The following is a 26,439-nucleotide window of genomic DNA, read 5'->3' on the forward strand; positions in this document are numbered from 1 at the left end:
TCCCTATCCCACCCCTCTAGGTGGTCACAAAGCACCGAGCTGATCTCCCTGTGCTATGCGGCTGCTTCCCACTAGCTATCTATTTTACATTTGGTAGTGTATATATGTCCATGCCACTCTCTCACCCTGTCACATCTCACCCCTCCCCCTCCCCATATCCTCAAGTCCATTCTCTAGTAGGTCTGTGTCTTTATTCCCATCTTGCCACTAGGTTCTTCATGACCTTTTTTTTTTTTTTTTTTTTTTTCCTTAGATTCCATATATATGTGTTAGCATACTGTATTTCTTTTTCTCTTTCTGACTTACTTCACTCTGTATGACAGACTCTAACTCCATCCACCTCATTACAAACACCTCCATTTCATTTCTTTTTATGGGTGAGTAATATTCCATTGTATATATGTGCCACATCTTCTTTATCCATTCACCCGATGATGGACACCTAGGTTGCTTCCATGTCTTGGCTATTGTAAACAGAGCTGCAATGAATATTTTGGTACATGACTCTTTCTGAATTATGGTTTTCTCAGGGTATATGCCCAGTAGTGGGATTGCTGGGTCGTATGGTAGTTCTATTTTTAGTTTTTTAAGGAACCTCCATACTGTTCTCCATAGTGGCTGTATCAATTTACATTCCCACCAACAGTGCAAGAGTGTTCCCTTTTCTCCACACCCTCTCCAGCATTTATTGTTTCTAGATTTTTTGATGATGGCCATTCTGACCGGTGTGAGATGATACCTCATTGTAGTTTTGATTTGCATTTCTCTAATGATTAATGATGTTGAGCATTCTTTCATGTGTCTGTTGGCAATCTGTATATCTTCTTTGGAGAAATGTCTATTTAGGTCTTCTGCCCATTTTTGGATTGGGTTGTTCGTTTTTTTGTTATTGAGCTGCATGAGCTGCTTGTAAATCTTGGAGATTAATCCTTTGTCAGTTGCTTCATTTGCAAATATTTTCTCCCATTCTGAGGGTTGTCTTTTGGTCTTGTTTATGGTTTCCTTTGCTGTGCAAAAGCTTTTAAGTTTCATTAGGTCCCATTTGTTTATTTGTGTTTTTATTTCCATTTCTCTAGGAGCTGGGTCAAAAAGGATCTTGCTGTGATTTATGTCATAGAGTGTTCTGCCTATGTTTTCCTCTAAGAGTTTGATAGTGTCTGGCCTTACACTTAGGTCTTTAATCCATTTTGAGTTTATTTTTGTGTATGGTGTCAGGGAGTGTTCTAATTTCATACTTTTACATGTACCTGTCCAATTTTCCCAGCACCACTTACTGAAGAGGCTGTCTTTTCTCCACTGTATATGCTTGCCTCCTTTATCAAAGATAAGGTGACCATATGTGCGTGGGCTTATCTCTGGGCTTTCTATCCTGTTCCATTGATCTATATTTCTGTTTTGGTGCCAGTACCAAACTGTCTTGATTACTGTAGCTTTGTAATATAGTCTGAAGTCAGGGAGCCTGATTCCTCCAGCTCCATTTTTCGTTCTCAAGATTGCTTTGGCTATTCGGGGTCTTTTGTGTTTCCATACAAATTGTGAAATTTTTTTGTTCTAGTTCTGTGAAAAATGCCAGTGGTAGTTTGATAGGGATTGCATTGAATCTGTAGATTGCTTTGGGTAGCAGAGTCATTTTCACAATGTTGATTCTTCCAATCCAAGAACATGGTATATCTCTCCATCTATTTGTATCATCTTTAATTTCTTTCATCAGTGTCTTATAATTTTCTGCATACAGGTCTTTTGTCTCCTTAGGTAGGTTTATTCCTAGATATTTTATTCTTTTTGTTGCAATGGTAAACGGGAGTGTTTTCTTAATTTCACTTTCAGATTTTTCATCATTAGTATACAGGAATGCAAGAGATTTCTGTGCATTAATTTTGTATCCTGCTACTTTACCAAATTCATTGATTAGCTCTAGTAGTTTTCTGGTAGCATCTTTAGGATTCTCTATGTATAGTATCATGTCATCTGCAAACAGTGACAGCTTTACTTCTTCTTTTCCGATTTGGATTCCTTTTATTTCTTTTTCTTCTCTGATTGCTGTGGCTAACACTTCCAAAACTATGTTGAATAATAGTGGTGAGAGTGGGCAACCTTGTCTTGTTCCTGATCTTAGTGGAAATGGTTTCAGTTTTTCACCATTGAGGACAATGTTGGCTGTGGGTTTGTCATATACGGCCTTTATTATGTTGAGGAAAGTTCCCTCTATGCCTACTTTCTGCAGGACTTTTATCATAAATGGGTGTTGAATTTTGTCAAAAGCTTTCTCTGCATCTATTGAGATGATCATATGGTTTTTCTCCTTCAATTTGTTAATATGATGTATCACGTTGATTGATTTGCGTATATTGAAGAATCCTTGCATTCCTGGAATAAACCCCACTTGATCATGGTGTATAATCCTTTTAATGTGCTGTTGGATTCTGTTTGCTAGTATTTTGTTGAGGATTTTTGCATCTATGTTCATCAGTGATATTGGCCTGTAGTTTTCTTTCTTTGTGACATCTTTGTCTGGTTTTGGTATCAGGGTGATGGTGGCCTCGTAGAATGAGTTGGGGAGTGTTCCTCCCTCTGCAATATTTTGGAAGAGTTTGAGAAGGATAGGTGTTAGCTCTTCTCTAAATGTTTGATAGAATTCGCCTGTGAAGCCATCTGGTCCTGGGCTTTTGTGTGTTGGAAGATTTTTAATCACAGTTTCAATTTCAGTGCTTGTGATTGGTCTGTTCATATTTTCTGTTTCTTCCTGGTTCAGTCTTGGCAGGTTGTGCATTTCTAAGAATCTGTCCATTTCTTCCAGGTTGTCCATTTTATTGGCATAGAGTTGCTTGTAGTAATCGCTCATGATCGTTTGTATTTCGGCAGTATCAGTGGTTACTTCTCCTTTTTCATTTCTAATTCTATTAATTTGAGTCTTCTCCCTTTTTCTCTTGATGAGTCTGGCTAATGGTTTATCAATTTTGTTTATCTTCTCAAAGAACCAGCTTTTAGTTTCATTGATTTTTGCTATTGTTTCCTTCATTTCTTTTTCATTTATTTCTGATCTGATCTTTATGATTTCTTTCCTTCTGCTAGCTTTGGGGTTTTTTTGTTCTTCTTTCTCTAATTGCTTTAGGTGCAAGGTTAGGTTGTTTATTCGAGATGTTTCCTGTTTCTTGATGTAGGCTTGTATTGCTATAAACTTCCCTCTTAGAACTGCTTTTGCTGCATCCCATAGGTTTTGGATCGTCGTGTCTCCATTGTCATTTGTTTCTAGGTATTTTTTGATTTCCCCTTTGATTTCTTCAGTGATCACTTCATTATTAAGTAGTGTATTGTGTAGCCTCCATGTGTTTGTATTTTTTACAGATCTTTTCCTGTAATTGATATCTAGTCTCATAGCGTTGTGGTCGGAAAAGATACTTGATACAATTTCAATTTTTTTAAATTTACCAAGGCTTGATTTGTGGTTTTGCCTTTTTAAATTAAAAATCATCGTTTCTCCAATCGGGAGTCATATGTGCTCATTTTGAGACTCTTAGAAAAATGGAGAAAAGCATAAAGAAAAGCAATCTTGTCCGGTCTCCTGCCACCTCAAGCCACAGCGAGGACTTGGTGGGTTTCCTTCTTGCCTCCTGTGCCCCTGCAGATCCCCGCCCCACGCTTCCCTGTGCCTGGAGCCTCACAACAGGCCCCGCGTCCTCTCATATGGCAGGGTTCAGCTACGAGGGAGGCCTGGCAGGGGGAAGGACAGTGTGGCTGGGAATTTATTCCCCTCTCTCCCTCTCTGCAAGGTCACCTCTGCCGAAGGTCACTGCTCCTTTCAAGACCCAGGAGCCAAACAAGGCACTCGCCCCCTACAGGCTCTGGTAACTGTTCCTAATCTCCTTCCTTTGGGCCCCGGGTGGTAGGGCTCTGGGTGGTAAAGCCCCAGCTACTGCAGCACTGGTTGTCCCCTGCCCCCCCCCGCCCACACTTTCATAAATAATCCCTCCCCAGGTTATCCTGTTTTCAACGTGCCATCTGTTTTTTGTTGGGAACTGGACTGCTTCACCTTCTGACTCCTTGGTATGTCAAGACCTTTCCCTTGAAGCTCCCATGGCCATGCTGTTTTCTGAGGTTTCCAAAGCAATGTATGAAGTAGAGCCTGGAATAAACTTGGGGGTCCCGGGGCAAGAAGGCATCTAATTTCCTGACTCCCAGTAGCACCCCCCTCACCTGACCTGGCTCAGAACAGCCCCAGGCCCGTGTCCACGCCTTGTGATGTGCCACACACCTCCACACACTCCCAAGCACCTCCAAATCCTACCGCCCCTACATCTCCATTAAAGTCACTCCTTTTGTCACCAGAATTACCTCCACGAGGTCCTGCTTGGAAAGGAAGTTGTAGCAGAGGAGGAAGGAATCCTGACTTTTTCACCCCAGAGGCCTCTGCACATGATGCTGCCTCAGACCCCCGCTCACCGCCTGGCTGAGTCTACCTGCCCCTCTTATCTCGGCTTTGAAGCCCTCTCTGAGCTCTGCACCCTCGCGGCTCTTCCGTGTTGTAACTCTCCTCATGAGGTCCATGAGGGCAGGCACTGTGTCCTACTCACCCTTCTACCTGGCACCCGCCCATAGCACCTGGCATATAATAAGCACTCCATCAGTAAGTTGAATATTGTACATTTGGGACATCCTCCAGTATCAAGTTTTCCCATTAGCCCCATGTTGAAGGACTATTTCCATTTGGAAGAACCCTTGAATTGAAGGAGCCAGCCATTGCTTCCTGGAATACTGTATATACATTAGAAGCCATTTACCCGTCCCCACAGGCACGGAGGTGACGGGACCCTACAAAGGTGTGTTTGTGGGAGGTGGGCGTGGGGAATAGAACAAAAGGTGCACCTTTGTCAGAAACTTTTGTGGGGCTGTTGACACGGGAGGAGGCGGAGTGTGAAAGCAGAGCTGGGGAGTCGGGAGAAAATTCTAGTCCATCATTTTCCCAAGAGCCAGGTATATAAAAAAACACCAGTGCTGCGGACGGTCCTAGGAAGATAGACTTCAGATGCAATTTCAGTCTTCTGGAGTCACTTCTGAATTTATCTACCATATTTAACTTTACCTCCTAGTGCGGGGTCAGGGGAGCTTTGAGTATTAGTGAAATATTTCAAACCTCCCTTTAAGAGGAAAATATGAGTACCTCTATTTGCACAAAGAAACAGTGGAAAGATATACAAGGAACTAGTGAAGTGATGACTTCCGGGGGTGGAGTGGAGGATCCACGCAGACTGGGTAGCAGAGAGAGGGAAACTTCTCAATTATAACTTTTGATATTGACTTTTGAATCATAGGAATTTATAACCTATTTAAAAAAGAAAATTACATTTGAAAAACCTTCCCTGAGAAGAGCAATAACTTTCCATCTTTTTTTTCACTTCAACCCACTTAGGTGAGGCAAGAGACCTCACTGCCCATCTAGTCTATCCTTTTACGCTTTCCAATGGAAGAAACAATGGGACTTGTTTATAATAACAAAGTGTCAACGTATAAGCAGTTTGCTTTTGGGGAGAGGGGGTAGCATTATGTAAATATTTGCTTTTGCAACCGGGGTATGATGATTCCTATTTGAACCACAATGTATCTTCCAATTTAGTTACTAGAAAATTATGGGCCCCAAATACTGATGTGGCAAATATCTTAGAGAAGATCAGAAAACCTAAAACCAACCACGTGGATAACACAGTAGCAGCAACTGCTAAGAGAGAAAACAAAACTTGTTTCCTCCTAAGTGTGGGCATTTGGCTGTTTACAGTTTTGCACGCACAGCAGGAGCTTTGCAAGTGGCCACATGTTGCATAGATGATAGAATTTTGGATAAATGTTGAATAAAAGTATTCTGGTCACACGCTCATTTTGGTTCATGAATTCCAAATTCAGTCACCCTTAATGATTCACTTAATAAGTTAATAGTAGAAAGCAATTAGTTCTCCCTAAATGACAGCTGGAGGATTGCGTGGCATTCACCCAGAAGAGCAGAAAGGACTCATATGTTTGGAAAGCAATTTGCATCCATCAGGAGAATTCTTGCATCTCCAGTGGCCTTTGAGACCACTTCGAAAATGGCTCTATTAGAATTACTTTACTGGTAAAAATTTATAAAGCTACCCTGCTCTGAGGTGGCCAGAGTCCTAGAGAATTTGGACCCTGTGATGGAAAAGACCACCCATCTAAATCATGCTTTTTCCCAGTGGGAAGCAGCCCTTCAAACAATGAAGGTCCCTCTTAAGTATCAGCTTTGGCCTCTGGGATAACTTTTCTAGAAAGAGCTTGCTGGGTGAGTTGCAAACACTTGGGGAAATGTTTTCACAAGGAAGTTCTAAGAACTGTTGAGGACTGAGTAGCTCTACCCTTCCATACATTTTTAACCACAGTTAAGCTTCCCTGGCAAGGAGTGATGGAGCCTTCGAGGCAGTGATTTTAGACCCTCTGACCCCCTCGACCCTCTTGTCCTAGATCTTTCCAGCATCTGCCCTGTTCTATCCTGTTTCTCACATCGAATTCTACACCGACCTTTGGACTTAGGGGCCCTCTTGGGCTTCCCTAACTTTGATCATCTCATGCTATCACTTGTGACTTGCAACCACTCTTCTTCTTCTTACACCTGATCCAGCTCCAGCTCCAGGGGACCAAAGAGGAGGTAAGATGCAGTAAAATGAAATCCCCAAGGCTCTTGAATCCAAACACCTCTACTCCTTAGCCTGCTACGGTTAACCATCATGGACGTTTAGGAGAACGTTAAGCCACGTGGCATGGATCTGTACTTCCCAGGAACTGAGAATATGGGTACATACAGGGTTGACAGTCAGCTGGTTAAATACTGAATTACTTCCCTGTCACTTGGTACAGCTATTGTCCCACTACCTTGACCACCTAGGCTCCTTCCCTGGAACTCCCTAGACCTTCCCCTAAACCTGCAGCTTTAGGGACAATGCCTGGCCAATCAGGGGCAGGAGTGGGGGTAGGGCCTTGGTTGGGTACCCTTGGCCAAAATCCATTCTGATTGGCCGATACCTGAGTCAGACTAGTTGTTATCTATCTCAAATATCAACCTTTACAAGTGAGCCATGGTCTTAGAGATTTCCAGATAAATAAATGAAAAAGAAAAAAGTCAGACAAGTGACGGCTGTGCCGATACTCCCAGCTGGCAGCCTCTTCTCTTCAAAGGCTGCCCCAGAGGTATAAGCCGATGATTTACTAAAGCAGATGATTTACTAAATACTGCCTTTTGCCAAATCCCCAGAGGCCCTTGAATGTTGGGTGCTAATAAAGCTCAAGTTATTATTAGGCATGTGGTCTATGTAGGTCACTGCCAAGTGCTGGCAAAGAAAAGCAAAGCAAACAAGCTAACCCTGGCTAGAATGTGGATGAGGAATTGCAACCCCTTCTCTAAACAGGAAACATGCCTGAAATCTTTTTTGTCTCCAGAAGGACTTGGCTTCCTCACCTGTAAAATGAGGGTCCTATTAATGACCCCCTTCACCAGTGTCTCAGGATTTTGGACAAGAAATAAGCCTCTTTAGAAACAAGTGGGGGAACCCACCAGGGAAGAGTATTGGGAGATTCAGCCTCATCCTGTACAGGCTTGGATCCTTTAGATTTTCTGTCCCTGCCACACTGCAGTGCTTGGCTTCCATTTTACCTGGCAGCCCCTGAGAGGGACCATGGCCATGAGTGGGGCAGGAAACAGCTCCAGGAATTCAAGGTCTTGACTAAAGGAAACAGCAGATCTGTGCTTCCAGTTCTGCTTGGACACAGGCTTTTTTCAGATGCTCACAGGAAGATGACTCGTGTCAAGCTTTCAACCATTTGGACAAAGTTCAGGATTGTTCTTTAGCAAGACCTCTTCCTGAGCAATAAGGAACACACGCATTTCCCAGGCATCCTGTCGGGCGGTGATGTTCCCTCTTTACCAAAGCTCTCCAAGCTGGAAGGGCATCCGCACAGGTAGGAGGGACTGAGGGGTTGGGGCCACGTGTCTGGGGGAGGGTGGTGGGGTTGGAGGTGTCTGGGGGTATTGCTGGAACGCAGGTGCAGTAGGACCCTCCCGGGGAAGAAGGAAGAGCTAGGACAGGCAAGAGAGCGGTGGATCTGCCCGTGCTGATGTGCCTCCTGACGGGAGGTTTCCAGGCTGAGTCACCCCGTCTGAACCTGGCAAAGAATGGGAAACCATTGGGAGAAAGAACAGGAAGAACCCAATTCAGGCCAAGCCAGAGGGAAGGGGCAGGGTCATGGGATTTCTGGGACAGTGGAGCCCAAACTGAGCCCTAAGTATGCTCCTTTTTTTTTTAAGAAAAATTAAAACTCAGCGAATGTACACTTCCTCCTGTTTTACAGAACATGTGAGGTGAACCCACATCTTCAGTTTTATTTACATACTAAATAAGCACATGTAGCACTTATTTGGTGCCAAGCACTCTTCCAGAGTTTAACAAGTTTTAACTCATTTAGTCCCCAGGACAATCAGAGGTCCTATGATTATTCCCATTTTCCGGCGAGGAAACTTGAGGCATGGCAGAAAGGGTTAAGTGGCTTACCCAAGGTGAGGAGGAGCCGGGACTGGACCCCAGGCAGCCTGGTTTCCATGTCTGTGCTTTCAACTCTTGAATTGATTTTTTAATAGACTTTATTTTTTTTAGAACAGTTTTAGATTTATAGAAAAATTAAGAAGATAGCACAGAGGGTTCCAATACATCCTGTATCCAGTTTCCCCTGTTATAAACATCTTACATTAAGGTGGTATATTTGTTACACTTAATGACCTAGCATTGATCATTATTATTAATGGAAGTCCACAGTTGATTTGGATTTCCTTAATTTTTACCCAATGTCTTGTTCTGTTCCAAGATCCCATCCCGGTTACTGCGTTCCTCATGTCTCCTTAGGTTTCTCTTGGCTGTGGCAGTCAGTTTCTCTGACTTTCCTTGTTTTCCATGACGTTGATGGTTTTGAGCAGTGCTGGTCAGGTGTTTTGGGATGTGTCTGATGATTTTTCTCCTAATTAGACTGGGGCCCAATCCTTGTCTTTTTTTTTTTTTAAACATCTTTATTGGAGTATAATTGCTTTACAATGTTGTGTTAGTTTCTGCTGTATAACAAAGTGAATCAGCCATATGCATACATATATCCCCATATCCCCTCCCTCTTGCATCTCCCTCCCACCCTCCCCATCCCACCCCTCTAGGTGGTCACAAAGCACCGAGCTGATCTCCCCCAACCCTTGCCTTTTGATCGTTACAGTGAGCTCTTGCAAGGCAGGTGCCAACCTAACCGGGACATCTGCCATTATTTGACAGAATTCCACACTAGGTATTTTTTTTCTTATGTATTTGGTTCTTTTCAGAAGGAAAAGGAGACTTCTCTTTTGTTGTTGTGCTAAATCATCTGGTTCCGAGTAAAGAAAGTCATCTTACCCTAGACTCTCTCGCTGGGGTAGAGCCCTTGGTTTACACTAGTTTCCATCTTCCAGGGTTGCAGGGTGCATTTCGTTCCTCCAGCTGGGCCCTGTTAATCCCTGTTAAGACTCAGACCCCGACACAGAGAATTGCAAAGGGAAAGTCGGGGACTTGGTCCTGTAGGGCTCTGTGGGGTTCTGTTTGCTTCCTTCAGCCAACATTTCCTCAAGCCTTGTCACTCCCACTGAAGCCAGAGCATGCGCGGCCAGCTGCCTCCCAGCTGCCAGGTGGTGGCTCTGTCTCTGCAGCTCTCCATCCCTGCTGTCTCCGGGGAGGCATCTCCTCAGCTAGCCCTGTGTGCGCACATCTGCAGAAGCTACCCCACTCCCCACCTTCCTCAGGTGCTGTCCTGGCAGGCGGACCCTCCTTCCTAGATGATAGACCGCACCGTCAGATGGATCCTGACGGTCCAGACTGGGAATACATGCATTTGATTTTCCCAGGGAGAACTCCGATCATAAAGACGTTTACGCATGAGGGAAGTGCTTGATATACGGTCTTGAGGTGATAAAAATACACGCCACCTTCTGAGAAAACTAAAAATAGAATTACCATATGGTCCGGCAATCCCACTCCTGAGCATATACCCAGACAAAACTATAATTCGAAAAGATACATGCAGCCCTATGTTCACAGCAGCACTATTCACAATAGCCAAGACATGGAAACCACCTAAATGTCCATCAACAGATGAATCAATAAAGATGTGGTACACATAGACAATGGAATATTACTCAGCCATAAAAAAGAACGAAATAATGCCATTTGCAGCATCATGGATGCAACTAGAGATTATCATACTAAGTGAAGTAAGTCAGAAAGATAAAGACAAATACCATATGATATCACTTAAATGTGGAATCTAAAATATGACACAAATGAACATATCTATGAAACAGAAACAGAATCACGGACATGGAGAGTAGACTGGTGGTTGACAAGGGGGTGGAGGGTGGGAGAGGGATTGGAATTTTGGGATTAGCAGATGCAAACTGGTATATAAAGAATGGATAAACAACAAGGTCTTACTGTATAGCACAGGGAACTGTATTCAATATCCTGTGATAAACCATAATGGGAAAGAATATGAAAAAGAATATGTATATATATATGTGTGTGTGTGTATAACTGACTCACTTTGTTGTACAGCAGTAATTAACCCAACATTGTAAATCACCTAGACTTTAATAAAAAAATTTTTTTAAATACACGCCACCTTTTAAAACCATGGCAACACAAGAGGCAGGACAGTTGCAAATGAAAGGGCATTTAAAATATGGCAATGGGCTGCAGGTGTGGAAAGAAAGTTGATTAGGAAAACAGCTAGAGGGAATGGAGTCTGCCTTCATTCTCATCTACACTTTGTCCCAGCTCAGAGCCTCACCAAGTTCCAAGGCCAACCCCCAGTAACTGTTGGCTATATGAACAAGGGATGCAGAGTAGGCATCTCCTGGCTGCCTCCAACAAGTCACAGCCCGGGCTTCCCATCTCTTTCCCTCCTTGCCTTCAGTCTGAACAGAGCTAACAGCTTCGTGGCTCATTTTACCTTCCCAACCCTCCTCCTGCTAGGTTGAATCATTAGCCTCGGTTCCTCACCTTCTGCAGCACTCACACCCTCTGCTGTGTAACTCTGCAGATCCTCCCACAACCTTGGGAGGGAAACACTTCCCTGCCCCATGATTTTGGACTCGGCTGGAGGATATTACCAGATGTGACGCATACAGTGCTTGTGTGGTTGGGCGTGTCCTCTTATGCCTCTCCCCGTCACCAGGAGAAGAACATGCCCCAGCTAGCTTGCTGGTCCCGGGAGGATGAGAGGCATGTGGGACAGACCTGGACCCAAACAGCAGCGTTCAACCCAACCCAGCTGATCCCAGCCAAGATCAGCCAAACCCCAGCTCAAATGTATGCGTGAGAAACAAACGCTCCGTGGAATGCCATCGAGCTTTCAAATCCTTTGGTACCAGCAATAGTACCTGCGGAGTAATACGCAGGACGAAGGTTTCTGGGAAGAGGAGACTTCATGTCCCAGGAGACCGTTCCTTTCTTACATGAGTCTTCCTGATGATGTCACCGTCACCGGGACTCACCTCTCCCAGAAAGCATTGGTCTGTTAGTAATATCAGTAATTAGCATTCACCTCGGGTTTTACGGGCAGGAGGCAGCAGCAACATACAACTATCTTATGAGGTGGAGAGGCCGGGGTTATCACATTCATTTTGCAAAGAGAAAATTAAATACTCAAACGAGTTGCGTGACTCACCAAGACTGGACCAGGAGGCAGCTGTCTGAAGGAAGAACGCGGTAAGGAGTTCCTCATACCCGGGGGAAGTCACGTGTGTGCTCGCGCAGGCGCCTTTTATTTTTGTAACATTTCCTGTTATTAAAGGGATACAGGCTAAATGTAGAAAAATAGGAAAACGCGGGAAGCATTAGTAAGTTTCCATCCTACCTAGTAGTATTTTATTTCTCTGTGTTATTTTTATTATTTTTTTTGGCTGTGCCACGCGGCTTGCGGGATCTTAGTTCCCTGACCAGTTGCTCCCTGAAGTGGAAGTTCGGGAGTCCTAACCACTGGCCCACCAGGGAAGTCCCTCTCTGCGTTATTTTTAATGCATGTATATTTATTATATATTTTTATAAGTTAGAAGCATGCTGTATATATAAGAACATTTCCTATGGCATTTAAAATTCTTTAAAGACAGTTTTTAATGCATACTGTGTTCTATGACTTATTCTAATTTGTTTAAACATTCTCTATTACTGTAAATGTAGCCTGTTTGTAATTTTTTTGCCATGAAAAACAATGTTTTGGTGAAATCTTTGTTGGTACAGGAGGTAAATTATGTATTTAGGGAATGGCTGGTATAAATGGTAGCTGGTATAAATCTTTGTCTAAATCCCTGATAATTTCCTTATAATAAACTTCCAGATGAACTTCTGGGTTAATGAGTTTTAACATTGAAATAGTTTTTGTCAAACTGCTTTCCAGAAAGGATGTCCCACTTCTATTGCTAATTATGATGTTGCAGTTGCCCGTCTCACAGCCTCCTCGCTAGCACTGAGTATTTTCTTTAAAACAAAGTATTGCTAATTTGATGGGTGAAAAATGGTAGTTTATTGTCGCATTTTTCATTCCTAGTGAGACTAAAAATTACCGCATAATTATTAACCATCAGTAACAGGATGACTGGGTAGAGGAGGCATTTGGATCAGGGCCTGGCATAATAGTTTTGAATGAATGAATTACCAAAGGAGGACCACGCCGTGCATGTGAGTAGAACTGCTAAGACTATGTGCTAAGGACGGAGGTTCTTGATTGTGTGGACAGGGATTTATTCCCAGTCCTTTCTTGATCAAAAGGACAATCAATTGAAAGTACTTCCAAAAGGACAAAATGCTGGGATAGAAGTGAGGTTTTCGAGTGTCTACTGGGGTGGCAGGACTGAGAGCGAGTTGCTAGGCTTTGGAACTGGCGGACCGGCCAATGAGAACGCTCAACAGGAAAAGGGGCTGGTAATGCAGCCCCTGGGAATTTGCAGCCCCTGGTCAGTAATTTGGGGGCTGGAGCTGCCAGTGGTGCCCTCACTCCTCCAGTCAACCCCTGACGCCCCAAGCACACACGTGTGGTCATGGGGTGTACTTGGACTCTGCAGACAATTCTGTTCTCAGGGGGAAGTTAGGACTGCGAACTGGAGCTTTCCCATCTGACTGTGTCATGATCTGACTCAGCCACTAGGCTGGCTGAACCGGATTAACCCCTGCTGTTTCTGTTCCTCCAAGCCTGGCCGACCTCCTCCCTCCTGCCCTAGGTGAGGAGCCCCACCCCAGCCCAGAGCACTCTTGTAGTAATTATTACCCTGCCCTGTAATTTTTCATTCGCAAGCCATATGCCTCTCCTTGAAACAAACTACCTGAGGGTGGACGTAGGGTTTCATTATCTTGTATCTTCAGCAGCTAAGAGTGTGAGAATGAATGAGTGAATGAGTGAATGAATGCTCCAGGAGTATCCAGAGTGCACCAAGAATAAACTAGGGCCTTGGAAACTGGTTGGGAGAAATAGCCAGAGATCAGTCTTTATTAATATGTTTCATGATGGAGTTTTGCTCGACTGAGAAGTTATAACTTGGATATTAGTCTCTGTGGTTGGTTGATTTTGGGGCAGAGACGACATCCCACATCCCCGTGCCTTGAAGTTTTCTGGTTTTGCTCTGATTTGAGCCATGTCTCAGCAAAAGCGGGAATTTTTTTTTTTTTTTTTAACTATCTGCCCAGCTTTCTTCTAAATGAGCGGTTCTCAAGCTTAATATTGAGTACTAGAATCATCTGGAGTGCTTGTTAAAATACAGAAAGCTGAGTTTCTGATTTAGCATTTCCAACAAGTTCCCACTTGATGCTGATGCAGGGGCCACACTCTAAGAACCACTGGTCGAAATGTTTTAATCTGGCCCCTGGATAAGGTGCCCGACTGACCTTCTCCCAAGTCGGCCTCTGCGCCAGGCCTCAGCTCTGTTCATCCCCACGACAGTTTGGAATGTCTTTTCTTGGCAGTCTGCATAGGCAGACGGGACCATCCTAACCTGTGTTAAGGCCACCAGGGTCTAAAAAGTGCTGCTACAGGGTCTGAAACCTCATCAGGACACCTACTAGCTTTCTGGAGAAGCACATGAAGCTTCAGGAAATGGAATTTTACACCCTGGGAAAACCCCAAGCTCCAGGAGCCAACCTTCGGACAGCAGGCAGCAGCCAGGGGCCTTACCCGCCCTCTTCCAGAGGCAAATCTCCTCAAGAGGGGGACACCTGGCCGTCACCTGTGAGGGTCTCCGTGCACTTTCCACTCCGCCCCGTCTGTGCCTGAGCCCACATCCTCTTTCTTTGTTGATCTTTACAGGAGAAGGTGAGAACCTGGGCTAAGATTTGCTTTCCAGCGGCTTCCCCATCACCATTCAAATAAAATCCAAGCTCCTGACCATGGGCTGAGCCTGCCTGGTGCTCGGACAGCATCTCCCTTCTCTCCAACGTGTTGGGTCCACTCTGACCTGCTGTCCTCCCTGGCTGGCCCTCAGACAGCAAGCCTGTTCCCATCTTGGAGCTCAGCAGTTGCCCTGCCTGCAGAGCTGGGGCCCCACAATGACAGGAGGCTGGCTGGTCAGGCATCCCCTCTCCAGAAAGAACTTCCTGTTCACCCTCCATAAAGCAGCCCTGCCTCCCACCTGGTCCTTCTGCCCCTATCTTCAGAGCACTTGTCGCCATCTGATGCCACCTCCAGAATGGAAGCCCCACGGAGGTCTGAACCTTGTCTGCCTTTCCTAGCTGCGTCCCCAGCACCTGGAGTGTGCCCGGCACACCGTCCTTGTTCAATAAGGATTTAAGGAATGAATTTGTGGCCTCCACCAGGTAGACTATGGAAGGCAGGAACTGGCATCCTTCAACAGCATATCCCAGACCTGGGCTCTAAAATCCAGAATCTGGCTCCAGGTTCACTGCTTAACAGCTGGTTCAAATGGGAAGAACCGGGGCCACAAATGAGGTTTCTGTCACCATCCCTGTCGCTTTGGACAGGCCCTGCCAAAGGGTCTGGATGACATTTGTGGTGCCCTCCCTCAAGACGGTGTCAAGGCTCAAATGAGGTGACTGCTGGGAAAGGGCTGGCCATGCCAGGAAAAAAGTGCCTGCAAATTTGAGGTTTGGGGCTGGTGATACTTCTCTACGGCTTTAAAATCTGCCTGTGAGATTCCTGTGCCCGCCTGCCTGCACCTGTCCCTTGCTGAACTGCTGCAACTGAACAAAGAAGGGGAATTTACATAATCAACACCAACTTGAAAGTAAATAAATGCGGTTTGCACATAAAACGTAATGTCGAAAAAGTTTGCAGTTCTCCCCAAAGAATGGCCTAATAGGAGGTGGTGACAGTAGATGATGGTTGATGGAAAATGGGCAGGAGAGAGCCATTTGTTTTAGGAAGTTCTTCTTTTGAACCAGTTTCTTTACCAAGTTTTCAGTCATCTTGGCACTCATGATTACCTTTCACTCAAATTGCAATTCAAATAAAGATATAACACACGAAAAATTCCTTAGGGGCAAAATAAAGACAAAACATGACAGTACTTTGAAATAGATAAAAATGATACGGTTGCACTGAGGAGTTATAGAAGATGCTCCCTCTCCATCCCTCTTGAGTGGCTTGGTGGCCTGCGATTCAAATTTGTTTTGTATGATATTCTCTGGCTAGAAATTTGTGTGGAGAAAATTGTCTTTGCTTAAAATGGTAATGTCAAAATGTCACTTTTTGTATCAATTGTACTTAGTGCATTTTTGGTTGAAAAAGTATTATACTAATAAATACATGGAGTCATCAAAAAAATAAAGAATAGAACAAATAACATCTGCACGTGGCATTTGACTTTAGATGAGCTTTTCGTTCTTGTAGTTAAGAAAAATTAAAGCATTATTTAATTACTTCATAAGCTTAAGGCAAGCCCATCGCAGATTAAAAATCTAAGGAATTACATGTGAATAAGAAGTTCTGGAATCGGAGGCCCTGCTAAGGGATCCTCACCTTGGTCATTTCTCTGCCTCCGTTTTCCTGCCCGCGAACACCTCTCCAGGTGGGCCTTTCTGCTGGGCATTAGGGAATTGAAGTGCGAGTTAAAGATCAGTTTGGGGTCCACGTTTCCAGCCCAAGGAACAGTTGAGGGAGGATCTTAAAAAGCGATTTTAAGTTGACTTCAGATAAATGGCTCAGCTGGAGAGATCTGAACCTCCCAAAGGCCTGAAATGGAGGCCTCCAGTCATATCTGGCTTTCCATTTCCCACCTGGATAAGGAATTAAAGGAGTAAGTTCCTTCTGGTGAAGCCCTTGCAGGTAGGGTTGCCAGGTAACACTGGAGAAGAAAAATACAGGATGCCCAGTTTCATCTGAATTTCACATAAGTAACAAGGAATGTTTTAATATAAGTGTATAAGTGTATCCCAGGAGATATTTGGGACATACTTACACTTTAAAAAGTATTCATCATTTATGTGCCCTATATTTTACCTGGCAGGGTCTGTTTTGATCATCGAGTCTTTGGTCCTAGGAATGGAGGGACAGGATTGCTTTACACTTTTCCTAACCTGTTTTACCCTACAAACGAGAAAAGTTTTGCTATTAGTCTCCAGTCACTCCCATGCCTTGTCCCTCCCTCCTGGTCCTGGCCGGTAAGTCATGGGCAATAGATGGACATGAACTTAAGTAACCCTGCCTGAGCTGCAGCTGAAATGCCACCCACGCAGCCACACTGCTTGGAAGCAGCAGGGCACTTAGCAAAGCAAGGATGCCAGAAAAATGCTCAAGTCCTAAAACAAACCAGGGCAGGAATATTTTATGGCTGTTGGAAGCATTTGATTCTAAGACATAGGGCCTCAGAGACCCAGAACATTTCCCTAAATGCAGAGCAAAATTCCTGTGTCAGCTATTTATTTCAGTATTGCTAAATGCCACTTTTATTTTATTTTATTATTATTTTATTTAGTTATTTTTGGCTGCGTTGGGTCTTTGCTGCTGCGCGCAGGCCCTCTACAGCTGTGGCGAGCGGGGGCCACTCTTCTTTGCTGTGCGAGGGCCTCTCATCGCAGCGGCTTCTCTTGTTGCGGAGCACAGGCTCTAGGCACGCGGGCTTCAGTAGTTGTGGCGCGGGCTCAGTAGTTGTGGCTTGTGGGCTTCAGACCCCAGGCTCAGCAGCCATGGTGCCACGGGCTTAGTTGCTCCGTGGCATGTGGGATCTTCCCGGACCAGGGCTCGAACCCATGTCCCCTGCATTGGCAGGCAGACTCCTATCCACTGCACCACCAGGGAAGCCCACTAAATGCCACTTTTATTACTAATAATACGTCACACTCATGTTGTGCTTTTCATCCAGGTATCGCCGGGTGCCATAGTCACATGAAGCAGCGTAGCCCTGTAGCCCCTGGATTATGCCATTATACAGAGAGCTCCTTTGAGGTGGGACAGACCCAGACAGAAGTTAGGACTAGTTGGGTCCAAACCTGAGCGGGTGATGGACATTAGGTTCATATTCCCCCACCCCACCCTATTACACTCTTAGCCTCTCAGGTACGAGATCAGTGCTACCTCCTCCTCCTCCTCCTTTTTTTTTTTTTAAAGCCCCAGCATTTAGCACAATGACGAATATAGCAGGTGCTCAATAATGTTTGTTGAATGACTGAATGAGTGACAAACAAGTCAATGAACCTGGAAGTAAACCTTGAGTTCCTTTCTTTGTTTTATTTTCCTGTATGTGGGGTGTGTGGCAGTGACTGTCGGTCCTATGTCAACATCTCAGATTGTTTAGCATTTCTGAGCATGAGGTCTCTCCTGAGGCTTCCACTCCCAGCAGCACCTGCATGTGTGTCAGAGGATGGACCACGGGCACCTGGAACTGCCTTGGCTGCATTCCCTGTATGTCCTGCCCCTGCGGCCCTTAACCGATGAGAGGGCTATAAACTCTCCAACTCCCTCATCCCCAATGGGGACGTTTAGGTGTCACCTACACCGTGCCCCTGAGGGACTGTGCCAGCATTACCCTCCCAGGGATGTGGCTTGACATCACGTCCTCCTTCCCTTCCCAGTCCTGTTTCCCCACCCTATGGAACACTTCCTAATGAGTCACTTTCACTAGAATCTTCCCTCAGAGTCTGCTTCTGGGGAACCCAGCTTGACACTGGAGCATTTTGACTCATCTTCTCAGTGATGCTGACTCTTTTTCTTAAACCAGGAAGGACCTCCTAGAAGAAAACAACAATAGCAACAACCACCAATCTTACTATTGGCTGAGGAGCAGGAGAAGATGAGGAAGAGTTAGGACTTTATATCCACAGGGGCTGGAATACAGAATTTCAGCTTAGAATTTTCCTGAGCAAAGACAGCACAACTATGGGTCCCTGCGAAGTAAGCTTCAAATTATGCACACAAGCATGCAGTTCTTCTTCCAGGCTCCACACCTGGGGACTACCTTCAGACAAGCCCCTGCAGGAGCCAGAAGTCAAGACCAGTGCTTGCTAAATGATCAAGGCAGCATCCAGCAATGGGAGATCAGGCAGGACCTAGATCAGAGAGTGTTTCTTCGCTTCCTTCCATTTAAATCAAGGGAGCCCATTAGCAAAATGGTAGGGGCAGGGAGGCTGAGTCAGTGTGATGGGTCAGTGGCCATGTTTCCTCAAAACGACTTTTAAAGAGTCATTTCTGCATTCCCTGGGGCTTTCTGGTCTCAAGATTTCTCATTTGCAGAGATCAAGCTCAGATGTTTGGAGGGACTGTTCCTCTTTCCATCCAAGGGTTTCAGGCAGACGCAGACCAGATGGGATGGCATTTAATAACTTTCCTGACTGTACTATAGGGACGATGGCAGGGTTAGGTGTCCCTCAGCTCCCTGAGATTTTATTGGTTCGTTACATTTTAAAGGGCTCCGGTGATACTGCCGTAACCTACTTCAGAAGAAAACATTTATTATTAACATTGGTTTAACACTTAACTTTCTAGGGTATTTGTGGATGACACAGTCATACATCTGCCTTTTTATAGTGCTTCGCAGCAGAGCACAAGATCTTCCGGCTGACACCTCATACATCATCAAAATTAAGACCTCTAGGCCAGAAGAAAGTAGGACAGGGGTGCACAGTGGGGCCAGTGACTGGGCATGACTCTAATGGTTCCCGAGTTAACTTTCCTTTAGAGAGAGACCGTTTCCATTAAGGACCAAATTACTTTTAACGTTAAGACATCTTTGTTTCCATGGCAACCCACAACAACTTGAAAGGAATGGTCCGCGGTGGCCATACTGCCAAGTGATGCTTCCAAACTGATGGGTGGCTGGTGGAGATTAACTCAGGGATGGGGGTCAGCCAGCCAGGGGTCAACCTCCAACTGCTGGGCATTCAACACCCCAGCTCTCCTGTGTTAAAGCCAGAAGAAACCTGGAAATCAGCAAGCCAGGATGAGAGCAGGTCCCCAGTATTTTATAAACATAACTGTATCATCATAGTGTCAGAATCTTTGCTGGAGACTTAAAATAATATTAACAGATAACTATGAAGAAACAGTTAACACAAGATAACAGAAAACAAAAGGAGAAAACAGCTTAAATTTTTTTACTGACCTTCCCGTCAAGGTCCAGCACTGTCTGACATATTGGGGTCTCTTTTGCCTGCCAATAAAAAGAAAAGTGAGAGACCATAATTGTGTGGTTTCATATGCTCTTACACCCACAAGCCCCCTTTTCTCACTCAAATTGGCCAAACGTGACAACCGGGGAGCGAATTATTTTCCTCTGCTCTTTAGCAGAGATCATGTCTGCCCAGCTTTCTCTGGGCCACAAAACCTGCTTTGTAACAAAGGATCCTGACTTTTATGTTGAAAAGGAGCAACAATTATTGTCCCTAAGCCCTGGGACCATCAGCATTTTTGAGGAGAAAAAAAGAGAACCAAGAAAAAGCAAATTTCCTGAGAAGTGAGTAAGGACTGTAAAATAGCCATATGGGGAATTCTCACTTGAGACAAGAGAAAAACTTGCATCTTTTTCACTGACAGAGTGACTGCTGTTTGCTTTGGGCCGTCAGGAATGGACTGTGTGTAGTATGAAATGTAATACCGAACCATCTGCTGGGATCCTTTTCCTCGTCTTCTTTTGTCAACTGTGTGACGTTAACACCACCATATGACATTTGCGTCATGCATCAAACACATGCCTGATGGTCTCCAAACAATATATCCAGAGAGAAATAGAGCATTACAACCCAAAAAAGGAAACAGGAGAGGAAAGAGAGTTCTGCCCACCGCGCCCCCCCCCCAACTGTTGCTGATCAGTAAGATTCCCCTAAAGGCACTGGACAACACAGAGCAAAGATGGAGAAAAGCAGACAAAGCCCTCTGCGTTCTGGGAAAAGGAAAAACCAACAGTGGAAAGAAACTGCTATCAGAATTGTGAAAACATCGCTTTAAGCCATAGCTTCCCTTCACTGATGTCCTTTCTCCAGGTCCAGGCATCCAGTCTGTAGGAGTCAATAGCCTGTTATGTTGTACAGTCGGTCCTCTGTACTGTGGGCTCCCCATCCCCAATCCCAGATTCAGGGGATGAGGAACCTGTGGATACGGAGGGCCCCAGTCCTACATCATTTTACAGAAGGGACTTGAGCATCTATAGAGTGTGATGTCCGCAGGGTCCTGGAACCAATCCCCCATGGATACTGAGGGATGATTGTACTTTTTGTTTTTAATTCCTAAATGATGGGACATTTAAGTTCGTGTCTGCAGGAATGTTTAGGGAACAAACCTCCAACTGTGTATCAATGCACCAGATACAGAAGTCTTTATGGCAGGCGGGACTGGGGGTTTCTGCCCCATAACCTGCGTGCTAAGAGAGGGGAGACATGGCTCCCATCTGACATAACCCCGTTTGGATGGCTAACCAGAGAGCACACGCTACTTGGGGCAAAGGTAACTAGCTTTGCTATAAAGATGTCATAAAGATGACTGAACAGGACTGGATGGCTGGGTGATGATGAAGCATTTAGGGCCGCTGTAAAACCACTGGGCATCGCAGGGCTCCTTCCATCTCCCAGGGACCTTGGGCAAAGTGCCCATCTGACGCTGCACCTCCCTCCTCTGTGCGCTCCCCGACCCTTCATTCTGCTCCATGACCCCGGCCCTCCCCGCCCTCCCTGCCCTTTCCTACCGACACAAGCCCCAAGCCCGACAGGGAGTTATCACTTCCCTCCTCCTGGCCGTCCTTGCTCCCTGCTGACGTCTGCGGGCCGGTGTTCCGGATGCCAAGGGCTTTTCCTCTGACCCGGTGAACCTGCCGGGCAATGCCTTTCCAGGCAGCGGGTGGGGAACACTTTTGAGTCACTTCGAGAAAGAGGAGACTGGGGATGAAAGGACACGGTTTCTAAGCATGTGGCCGGAGGCAGAGCTGGGTCGTGTGTGCACACTCGCGCCTTTCACTGAGGCATGAGGGAAACCAAGCCAGGGCTTCACTGACTGGTTCCCATGCCAACTCCCCCACTCCCGAGTCCAACAACAGCTGGGAGGAAGGGGCTTCCTCAGACCCCCAGCTGCCCTCCCCCAACTTATCTGGATCCAGCAGACTCCAGGGCATCCCACTGTGAACTTCACCCCACTGTGAATTTCACCCCCCTCATCATCTTTAAAATGTCAGTAAGCCCCTTGATCTGGGCTTGAGCAAAGGTAACATTTTAAAGAAGTGAAGTTATGGATTCACACTTGAAGGGAAAGAAGCTCCCTGTCCCCCACCCCCACCCCAATCCCCAGCCCTGGTACATAGACCTGACAGACGCACGGGTAAAGAGAAGGGTGCGACTCCCCCCCAGATCTTTCCTTGATCTGTCCTGAGCAGCAGGAGACCCTAGTGGGCGGGGCTGGGACTCCAGGGCCAGACCCCTCGTGCCTGCAACTCGGCTCTGCCAGTGGCATGTTCCTGGGCAAGTCATTTAACCTCCCAGTGCCTCCAATTATTTTCTGAAAAATATAAGTAACCTACCTGCCGTGTGGGGTTGTCAAGAAGATCCAATGAGTTCAAGCATACAGAGCATTTGGACACGCCTGGCCACTGTAGGCACTCCACAACTTGCCTTAAATGCAGAAAGAAGACGATCGTGTTCTAAGAAAGGTCAAGGCACTCTACCACATTCTTAACGTTACTTCCCTGTATTGACTATTTACACTGAAAATGATGACATAGAAGGAAGGAAAGGGCAACCACGGTTTCTTTTCCCTTCAGTCCTCCCTTACTCGTCAGTAAGATGAAGGAGGAGAATGTTGGTAAAAAGTCTGTATATCAAGAAGTGAAATAAGAACAGGTCGATGCAGCATTTCCACTGTTCTGGTAGCGATGAACTAGAGATGAATATACGAGTTAGGAAATACGAATTGTGTCACTTTGGTGATTCCACATCTGAGTTAAAGGCTCTTCCATGTGCATTTAAAACTGTCCTTGTATAATCTAGAGATGAAGGGTAAAGATCGTGCTAATAAATAATATTTATTTATCTACTTATACTTGGAACAGCACTACATAGCAAATAAAAAATACTATGACAAATCAGAGAGAGACCACCAAAGAAAGGGAAAAGGCCTTATATGTTAGTACCTTTAACGACACTTTTCCTGCTTTTTTGAACAAGGGGCCCCCCATTTTCATTTTGTAAATTATGTAGTGGGCCGTGCCCACAGGCCGACTACTTGGTGCTCTTTTCACGAGCCTCTCATTCAGCCTCATTTCTCTTACAGCCGGGAGAGTTTAAAGGCAGGGGCTGGGGAGGCAGAGGAGAGCTGCTGCGGTATTTTCAGCTGGGGTCTGACTTCCCAGGGGCACTTAAATCCCCCGGAGGCTCCTTTAAGGACCCTTGGCAACCTGTGGTCAGTACTGTCACCAGCGGAGAGGATGGCATGGCCTCCCCCCTCCCCAACCATCCAGTGTTTGCCACATGTCAGATCTGAAAGGCAGTTCCACCCGCATCACGAAGGTGGGAGTTGCCAGCCAGGACTCAGGCCCGAGGACCGGCCTGGTGCTTTGCTTTAAATGGCAGGAGCAGAGCAGGGCTGTTATTTCTCTTCCTGGGATCAAAATCAGACAAATCTCCTATTTGGCTTACCAGGCAATAAGTGGATAACGCCAGTGAATGTCAGTGCAAATTACAGCTCCAGACTCCTGTCGGCAGCTTTGTGCTGTTTCTCGTCACTTTAATGCAAAGAGACAGCATGGAGCTGATAACAAGCCAGAGGGTGGGGGACTGGAGAGGGTGGCTCTCTCAGGGACAGGAAAAATGCATGGTGGAGAGACTCAGACAGTAAAAACCCACAGCAGTGATTTCATCGATTGCCTGCTGGAAAGGGGGCATTGAGGGTGTTAGGTGCCTGGACAACGCCTCTTAGGTTTTTACAAACCTCATCTATTCATTTACCCACCCAGCAACCCACCCATCCATCCACCCATCCTCATCTGTTAATGAGAGCCCGACTGGGCCTCTTGGCACACTGGGATTCTGAGGGACTCATGGGGCCTCCATCTACTGCTTGCAGCCAGTTTCTGGGGGTTGATTCTAAGAAGAAGTTTGAAGAACTGTTGGGAGGAAACACCTCTCTTTCTAGCAAAAAAAAAAAAAAAAAAAATGGGTGCTTTAGGGCCTCTTAATTTGTCTAAAACAGCCCAGGGACTGCTCAAAAACTCCAGTTTTACTCAATTAAATTGCATTTTCTAAACTGGTGGGTGTTACTATCTCAGAGACCCCCTCAGCTGAGAGACAAGATCTTCCTTCCAGCCGGCTGCAGAAAGAAGTCTCGCATTTTAGGGTGCCAGGATTTGAGTGTGTCCATCTGTCTTGAAGCCTGCAAGGGTCAGCTCCCATTAATATGCAGCCACACTGTATCTCTGCCCACATCACACATTTGAGGAACTGATGCAGTCAAAACGAGAAGCCAGGCCTTCCTACAGCTGTGCTGGCAAGCTAGTATCTAAGGAATTAGAAAAGGGGCCAAGAAGGTAACTATATGAGATACCCATCCTGTGTATCTTCATAAGTTCCTCCATGACTGTTCTCTCTCTCAGCTGGTGTCCCACCTGCCCCTGGATGCCCTTCACCTTGAACGCAGATGAAATCTCTCACCATAGGGCACGGAATCTGGCTTCATGGGCAGGTATCAGGGGCTGGATAATGCAAGGGAGCTCACTCCCCTTGGGGTGAATGTTAACCTAGGAGGTAGAAGGTAGGAGCAGGGCAGATAAATTCCTCCACGTTCCGTTCTCCCGTGAATGACACTGGGTCATGATTCCTTCTTGCAGCCTTTCTAGAGAAGCTCCATACTGAGTAAACCCGGTGCCCCCTCACTGCTCAGGGGAGCTCACGGTGAAACAAGGCCACCACGGTAACATGTTACATGGCAGCACGTGACTTCTTGTCTCACTTCCTTGTTTCCACCTCCATCGCCCTGGGTTTGCACCTTCTAACCAAATCATTAGAACCTTAATGCTTTTTCAGGGTCAGCTTTCTGGACCAAGGCAGTAAATAATAATACTTGTTCAACACCTGCTATGTGCCCACAGGTACTGTGAGGACATTCAAAACTGATTATGGAACTTGGGAAAGTCATTCAGGATAGCAGGACCTGTATCCCAAGGTCACCTAGAAAATCATATGCAGAGTGGGAGTGAAATTGTTGAAACTGAGTAAAAAATGGCTGGTGAAAAAAAGAAGGAAAAGAGTGGGGCGGGGGGGGCAGTTTAGTGAAGACAGGGTGGCATCAGATCTGTGGGGGACAAATGAAGAAAAGAGGGGCTTCTGTATTTCTTGAGACTTTTGATCAAGATTCCAGGCCCACAGCTTGGTCTCCAAACTGGGAAAGATGTCCGTTTTGGAGATTTCACTTGTGCAATGAGTTAGTGTTTTCTTCACAGAAGTAATGAAAGAGTGAAGGAGGGACAGCTTTCAGTACCAGTGTACTAGTTATCTATCGCTGCATAACAAATTACCACAAAACTTAGTGGTCTGAAACAACAGTACACATTGTCAGGGTTTTGATTTTAGCCATTGTTGTGTATGTGTGGTGGCATCTCATTGCGGTTTTGCCTTGCCTTTTCCTCATGGGTGGTGATGTGGAGCACCTTTTCAGATACTTATTCCCATTTGGTTATCTTTTTTGTGAAGTGCCTGGTCGAATCTTCTGCCGATGTTTTCCTGGTGGATTGCTGGTATTTTTATCAATTTATGGCCGTGAGTTACATATCCTAGATAAGAGCCTTTTGTCAGATAAATAAATGGCAAATGTTTATCCCCTCAAAAAACAAAACAAAACAAAACAAAACCCAACAGTAAACAATTAGTATCTCTCACAGCTTCTCTGGGTCAGGAACTCGGGAGCAGCCTGGTTGGGTGCATCGGGCTCCAATCTCTCATGAAGTTAAGGTCAGATGTTGGCTGGGCTGCAGTCAGCTGAAGGTCTGACTGGGGCTGGAGGATCTGTCTCCAAGATGGTTTGTTCGCACAGCTGTTGGCAGGAGGCCTTAGTTCCTCTCCATGAGGACCTCTCCCCAGGGGCTACTTGAGTGTTCTCATGACATGGTGGCTGGCTATCCAAGAGACCAGAGCAGAAGCCACAATGCCCTTTATGACTTTGCTTCAGAAGTCACACACTGTTCTCTGCATCCTACACTATTGGTCACACAGGAAGTCCCGATTCAAGGCAGGGAGAGCATATCCAAGGGCATGGGGACTAGGAGGTGAGGACCCTGTAGGGAGGAAGAACATCTTTGGAGACTGGACCATAACAGCATCCTGGGACATCAGAGCTGAGGGAGTTCTTAGAGATCATCTGTTTCAACATCCTCATTCAATAGCTGAGGAAACCAAAGGTCGGCAACATTAAGTAACTCACTCCAGGTCACTCAGAGAATCATCTGTTCACACTAAACAGTGCCTGCAGGAAGCACATTTTACGAAGCCATGTGAGAATCGCAGCCCGTGGTCAACCTGGGTCACTACACTGATCAAGGCAGTCAGAGGTGATGCTTTAAATAAGAGCTGCTGAATGAATCCAGTGCAAAGCTGATGAGAGCAGTTCATTCATTCATTCATGATATATTTATTGAGTGCTTTCCTGAAGCCTGGCACTGTTCTGGGCACTGGTGAACAGGTAAGCAAAAACATGCTTCTGTTCTCATGGACCTTACAGTGTAGGGACGACAGACATTGGGTAGTCTCACAAATAATGGAAATATTACAACCATGGCAAGTACTTTGAAGAGGAGGTTGAAGCACTGTGCGAACACAGAATACTGAGTTTGTTTCAGCCAGGGAGGCATCTCCAAGGAAGTGATGATTCAGTTATCACTTGACAGCCTGAAAGTGAGTTCCACTAACAATGAGATGATGATTTTTGTTCACAATTTATTTGTTTTTCAGCTATTGTATTTTCCAC

The 26,439-nt window shown here is 45.6% G+C and overlaps 2 long non-coding RNA genes across 2 annotated transcripts in view; one reads left to right on the forward strand and one right to left on the reverse strand.

Annotated features, from left to right (window-relative positions):
- LOC133094627 (uncharacterized) overlaps positions 1-19,618 on the reverse strand; it is a 34,436-nt gene extending 14,818 nt beyond the window's left edge. The window contains exons 1-2 of the long non-coding RNA XR_009701483.1: positions 19,607-19,618; positions 11,734-11,847 (exon numbers count right to left, since the gene is read on the reverse strand). This is a non-coding gene — a long non-coding RNA (uncharacterized LOC133094627). The remainder of the gene's footprint in view (positions 1-11,733; positions 11,848-19,606) is intronic.
- Positions 7,874-26,439, forward strand: part of LOC133094628 (uncharacterized) — a 66,797-nt gene continuing 48,231 nt past the window's right edge. Inside the window, exons 1-2 of the long non-coding RNA XR_009701484.1 lie at positions 7,874-7,962; positions 11,107-11,774. This is a non-coding gene — a long non-coding RNA (uncharacterized LOC133094628). The remainder of the gene's footprint in view (positions 7,963-11,106; positions 11,775-26,439) is intronic.

Source organism: Eubalaena glacialis, chromosome 7 (assembly GCF_028564815.1).
Source record: "Eubalaena glacialis isolate mEubGla1 chromosome 7, mEubGla1.1.hap2.+ XY, whole genome shotgun sequence".
Taxonomy (NCBI): Eukaryota; Metazoa; Chordata; class Mammalia; order Artiodactyla; family Balaenidae; genus Eubalaena; species Eubalaena glacialis.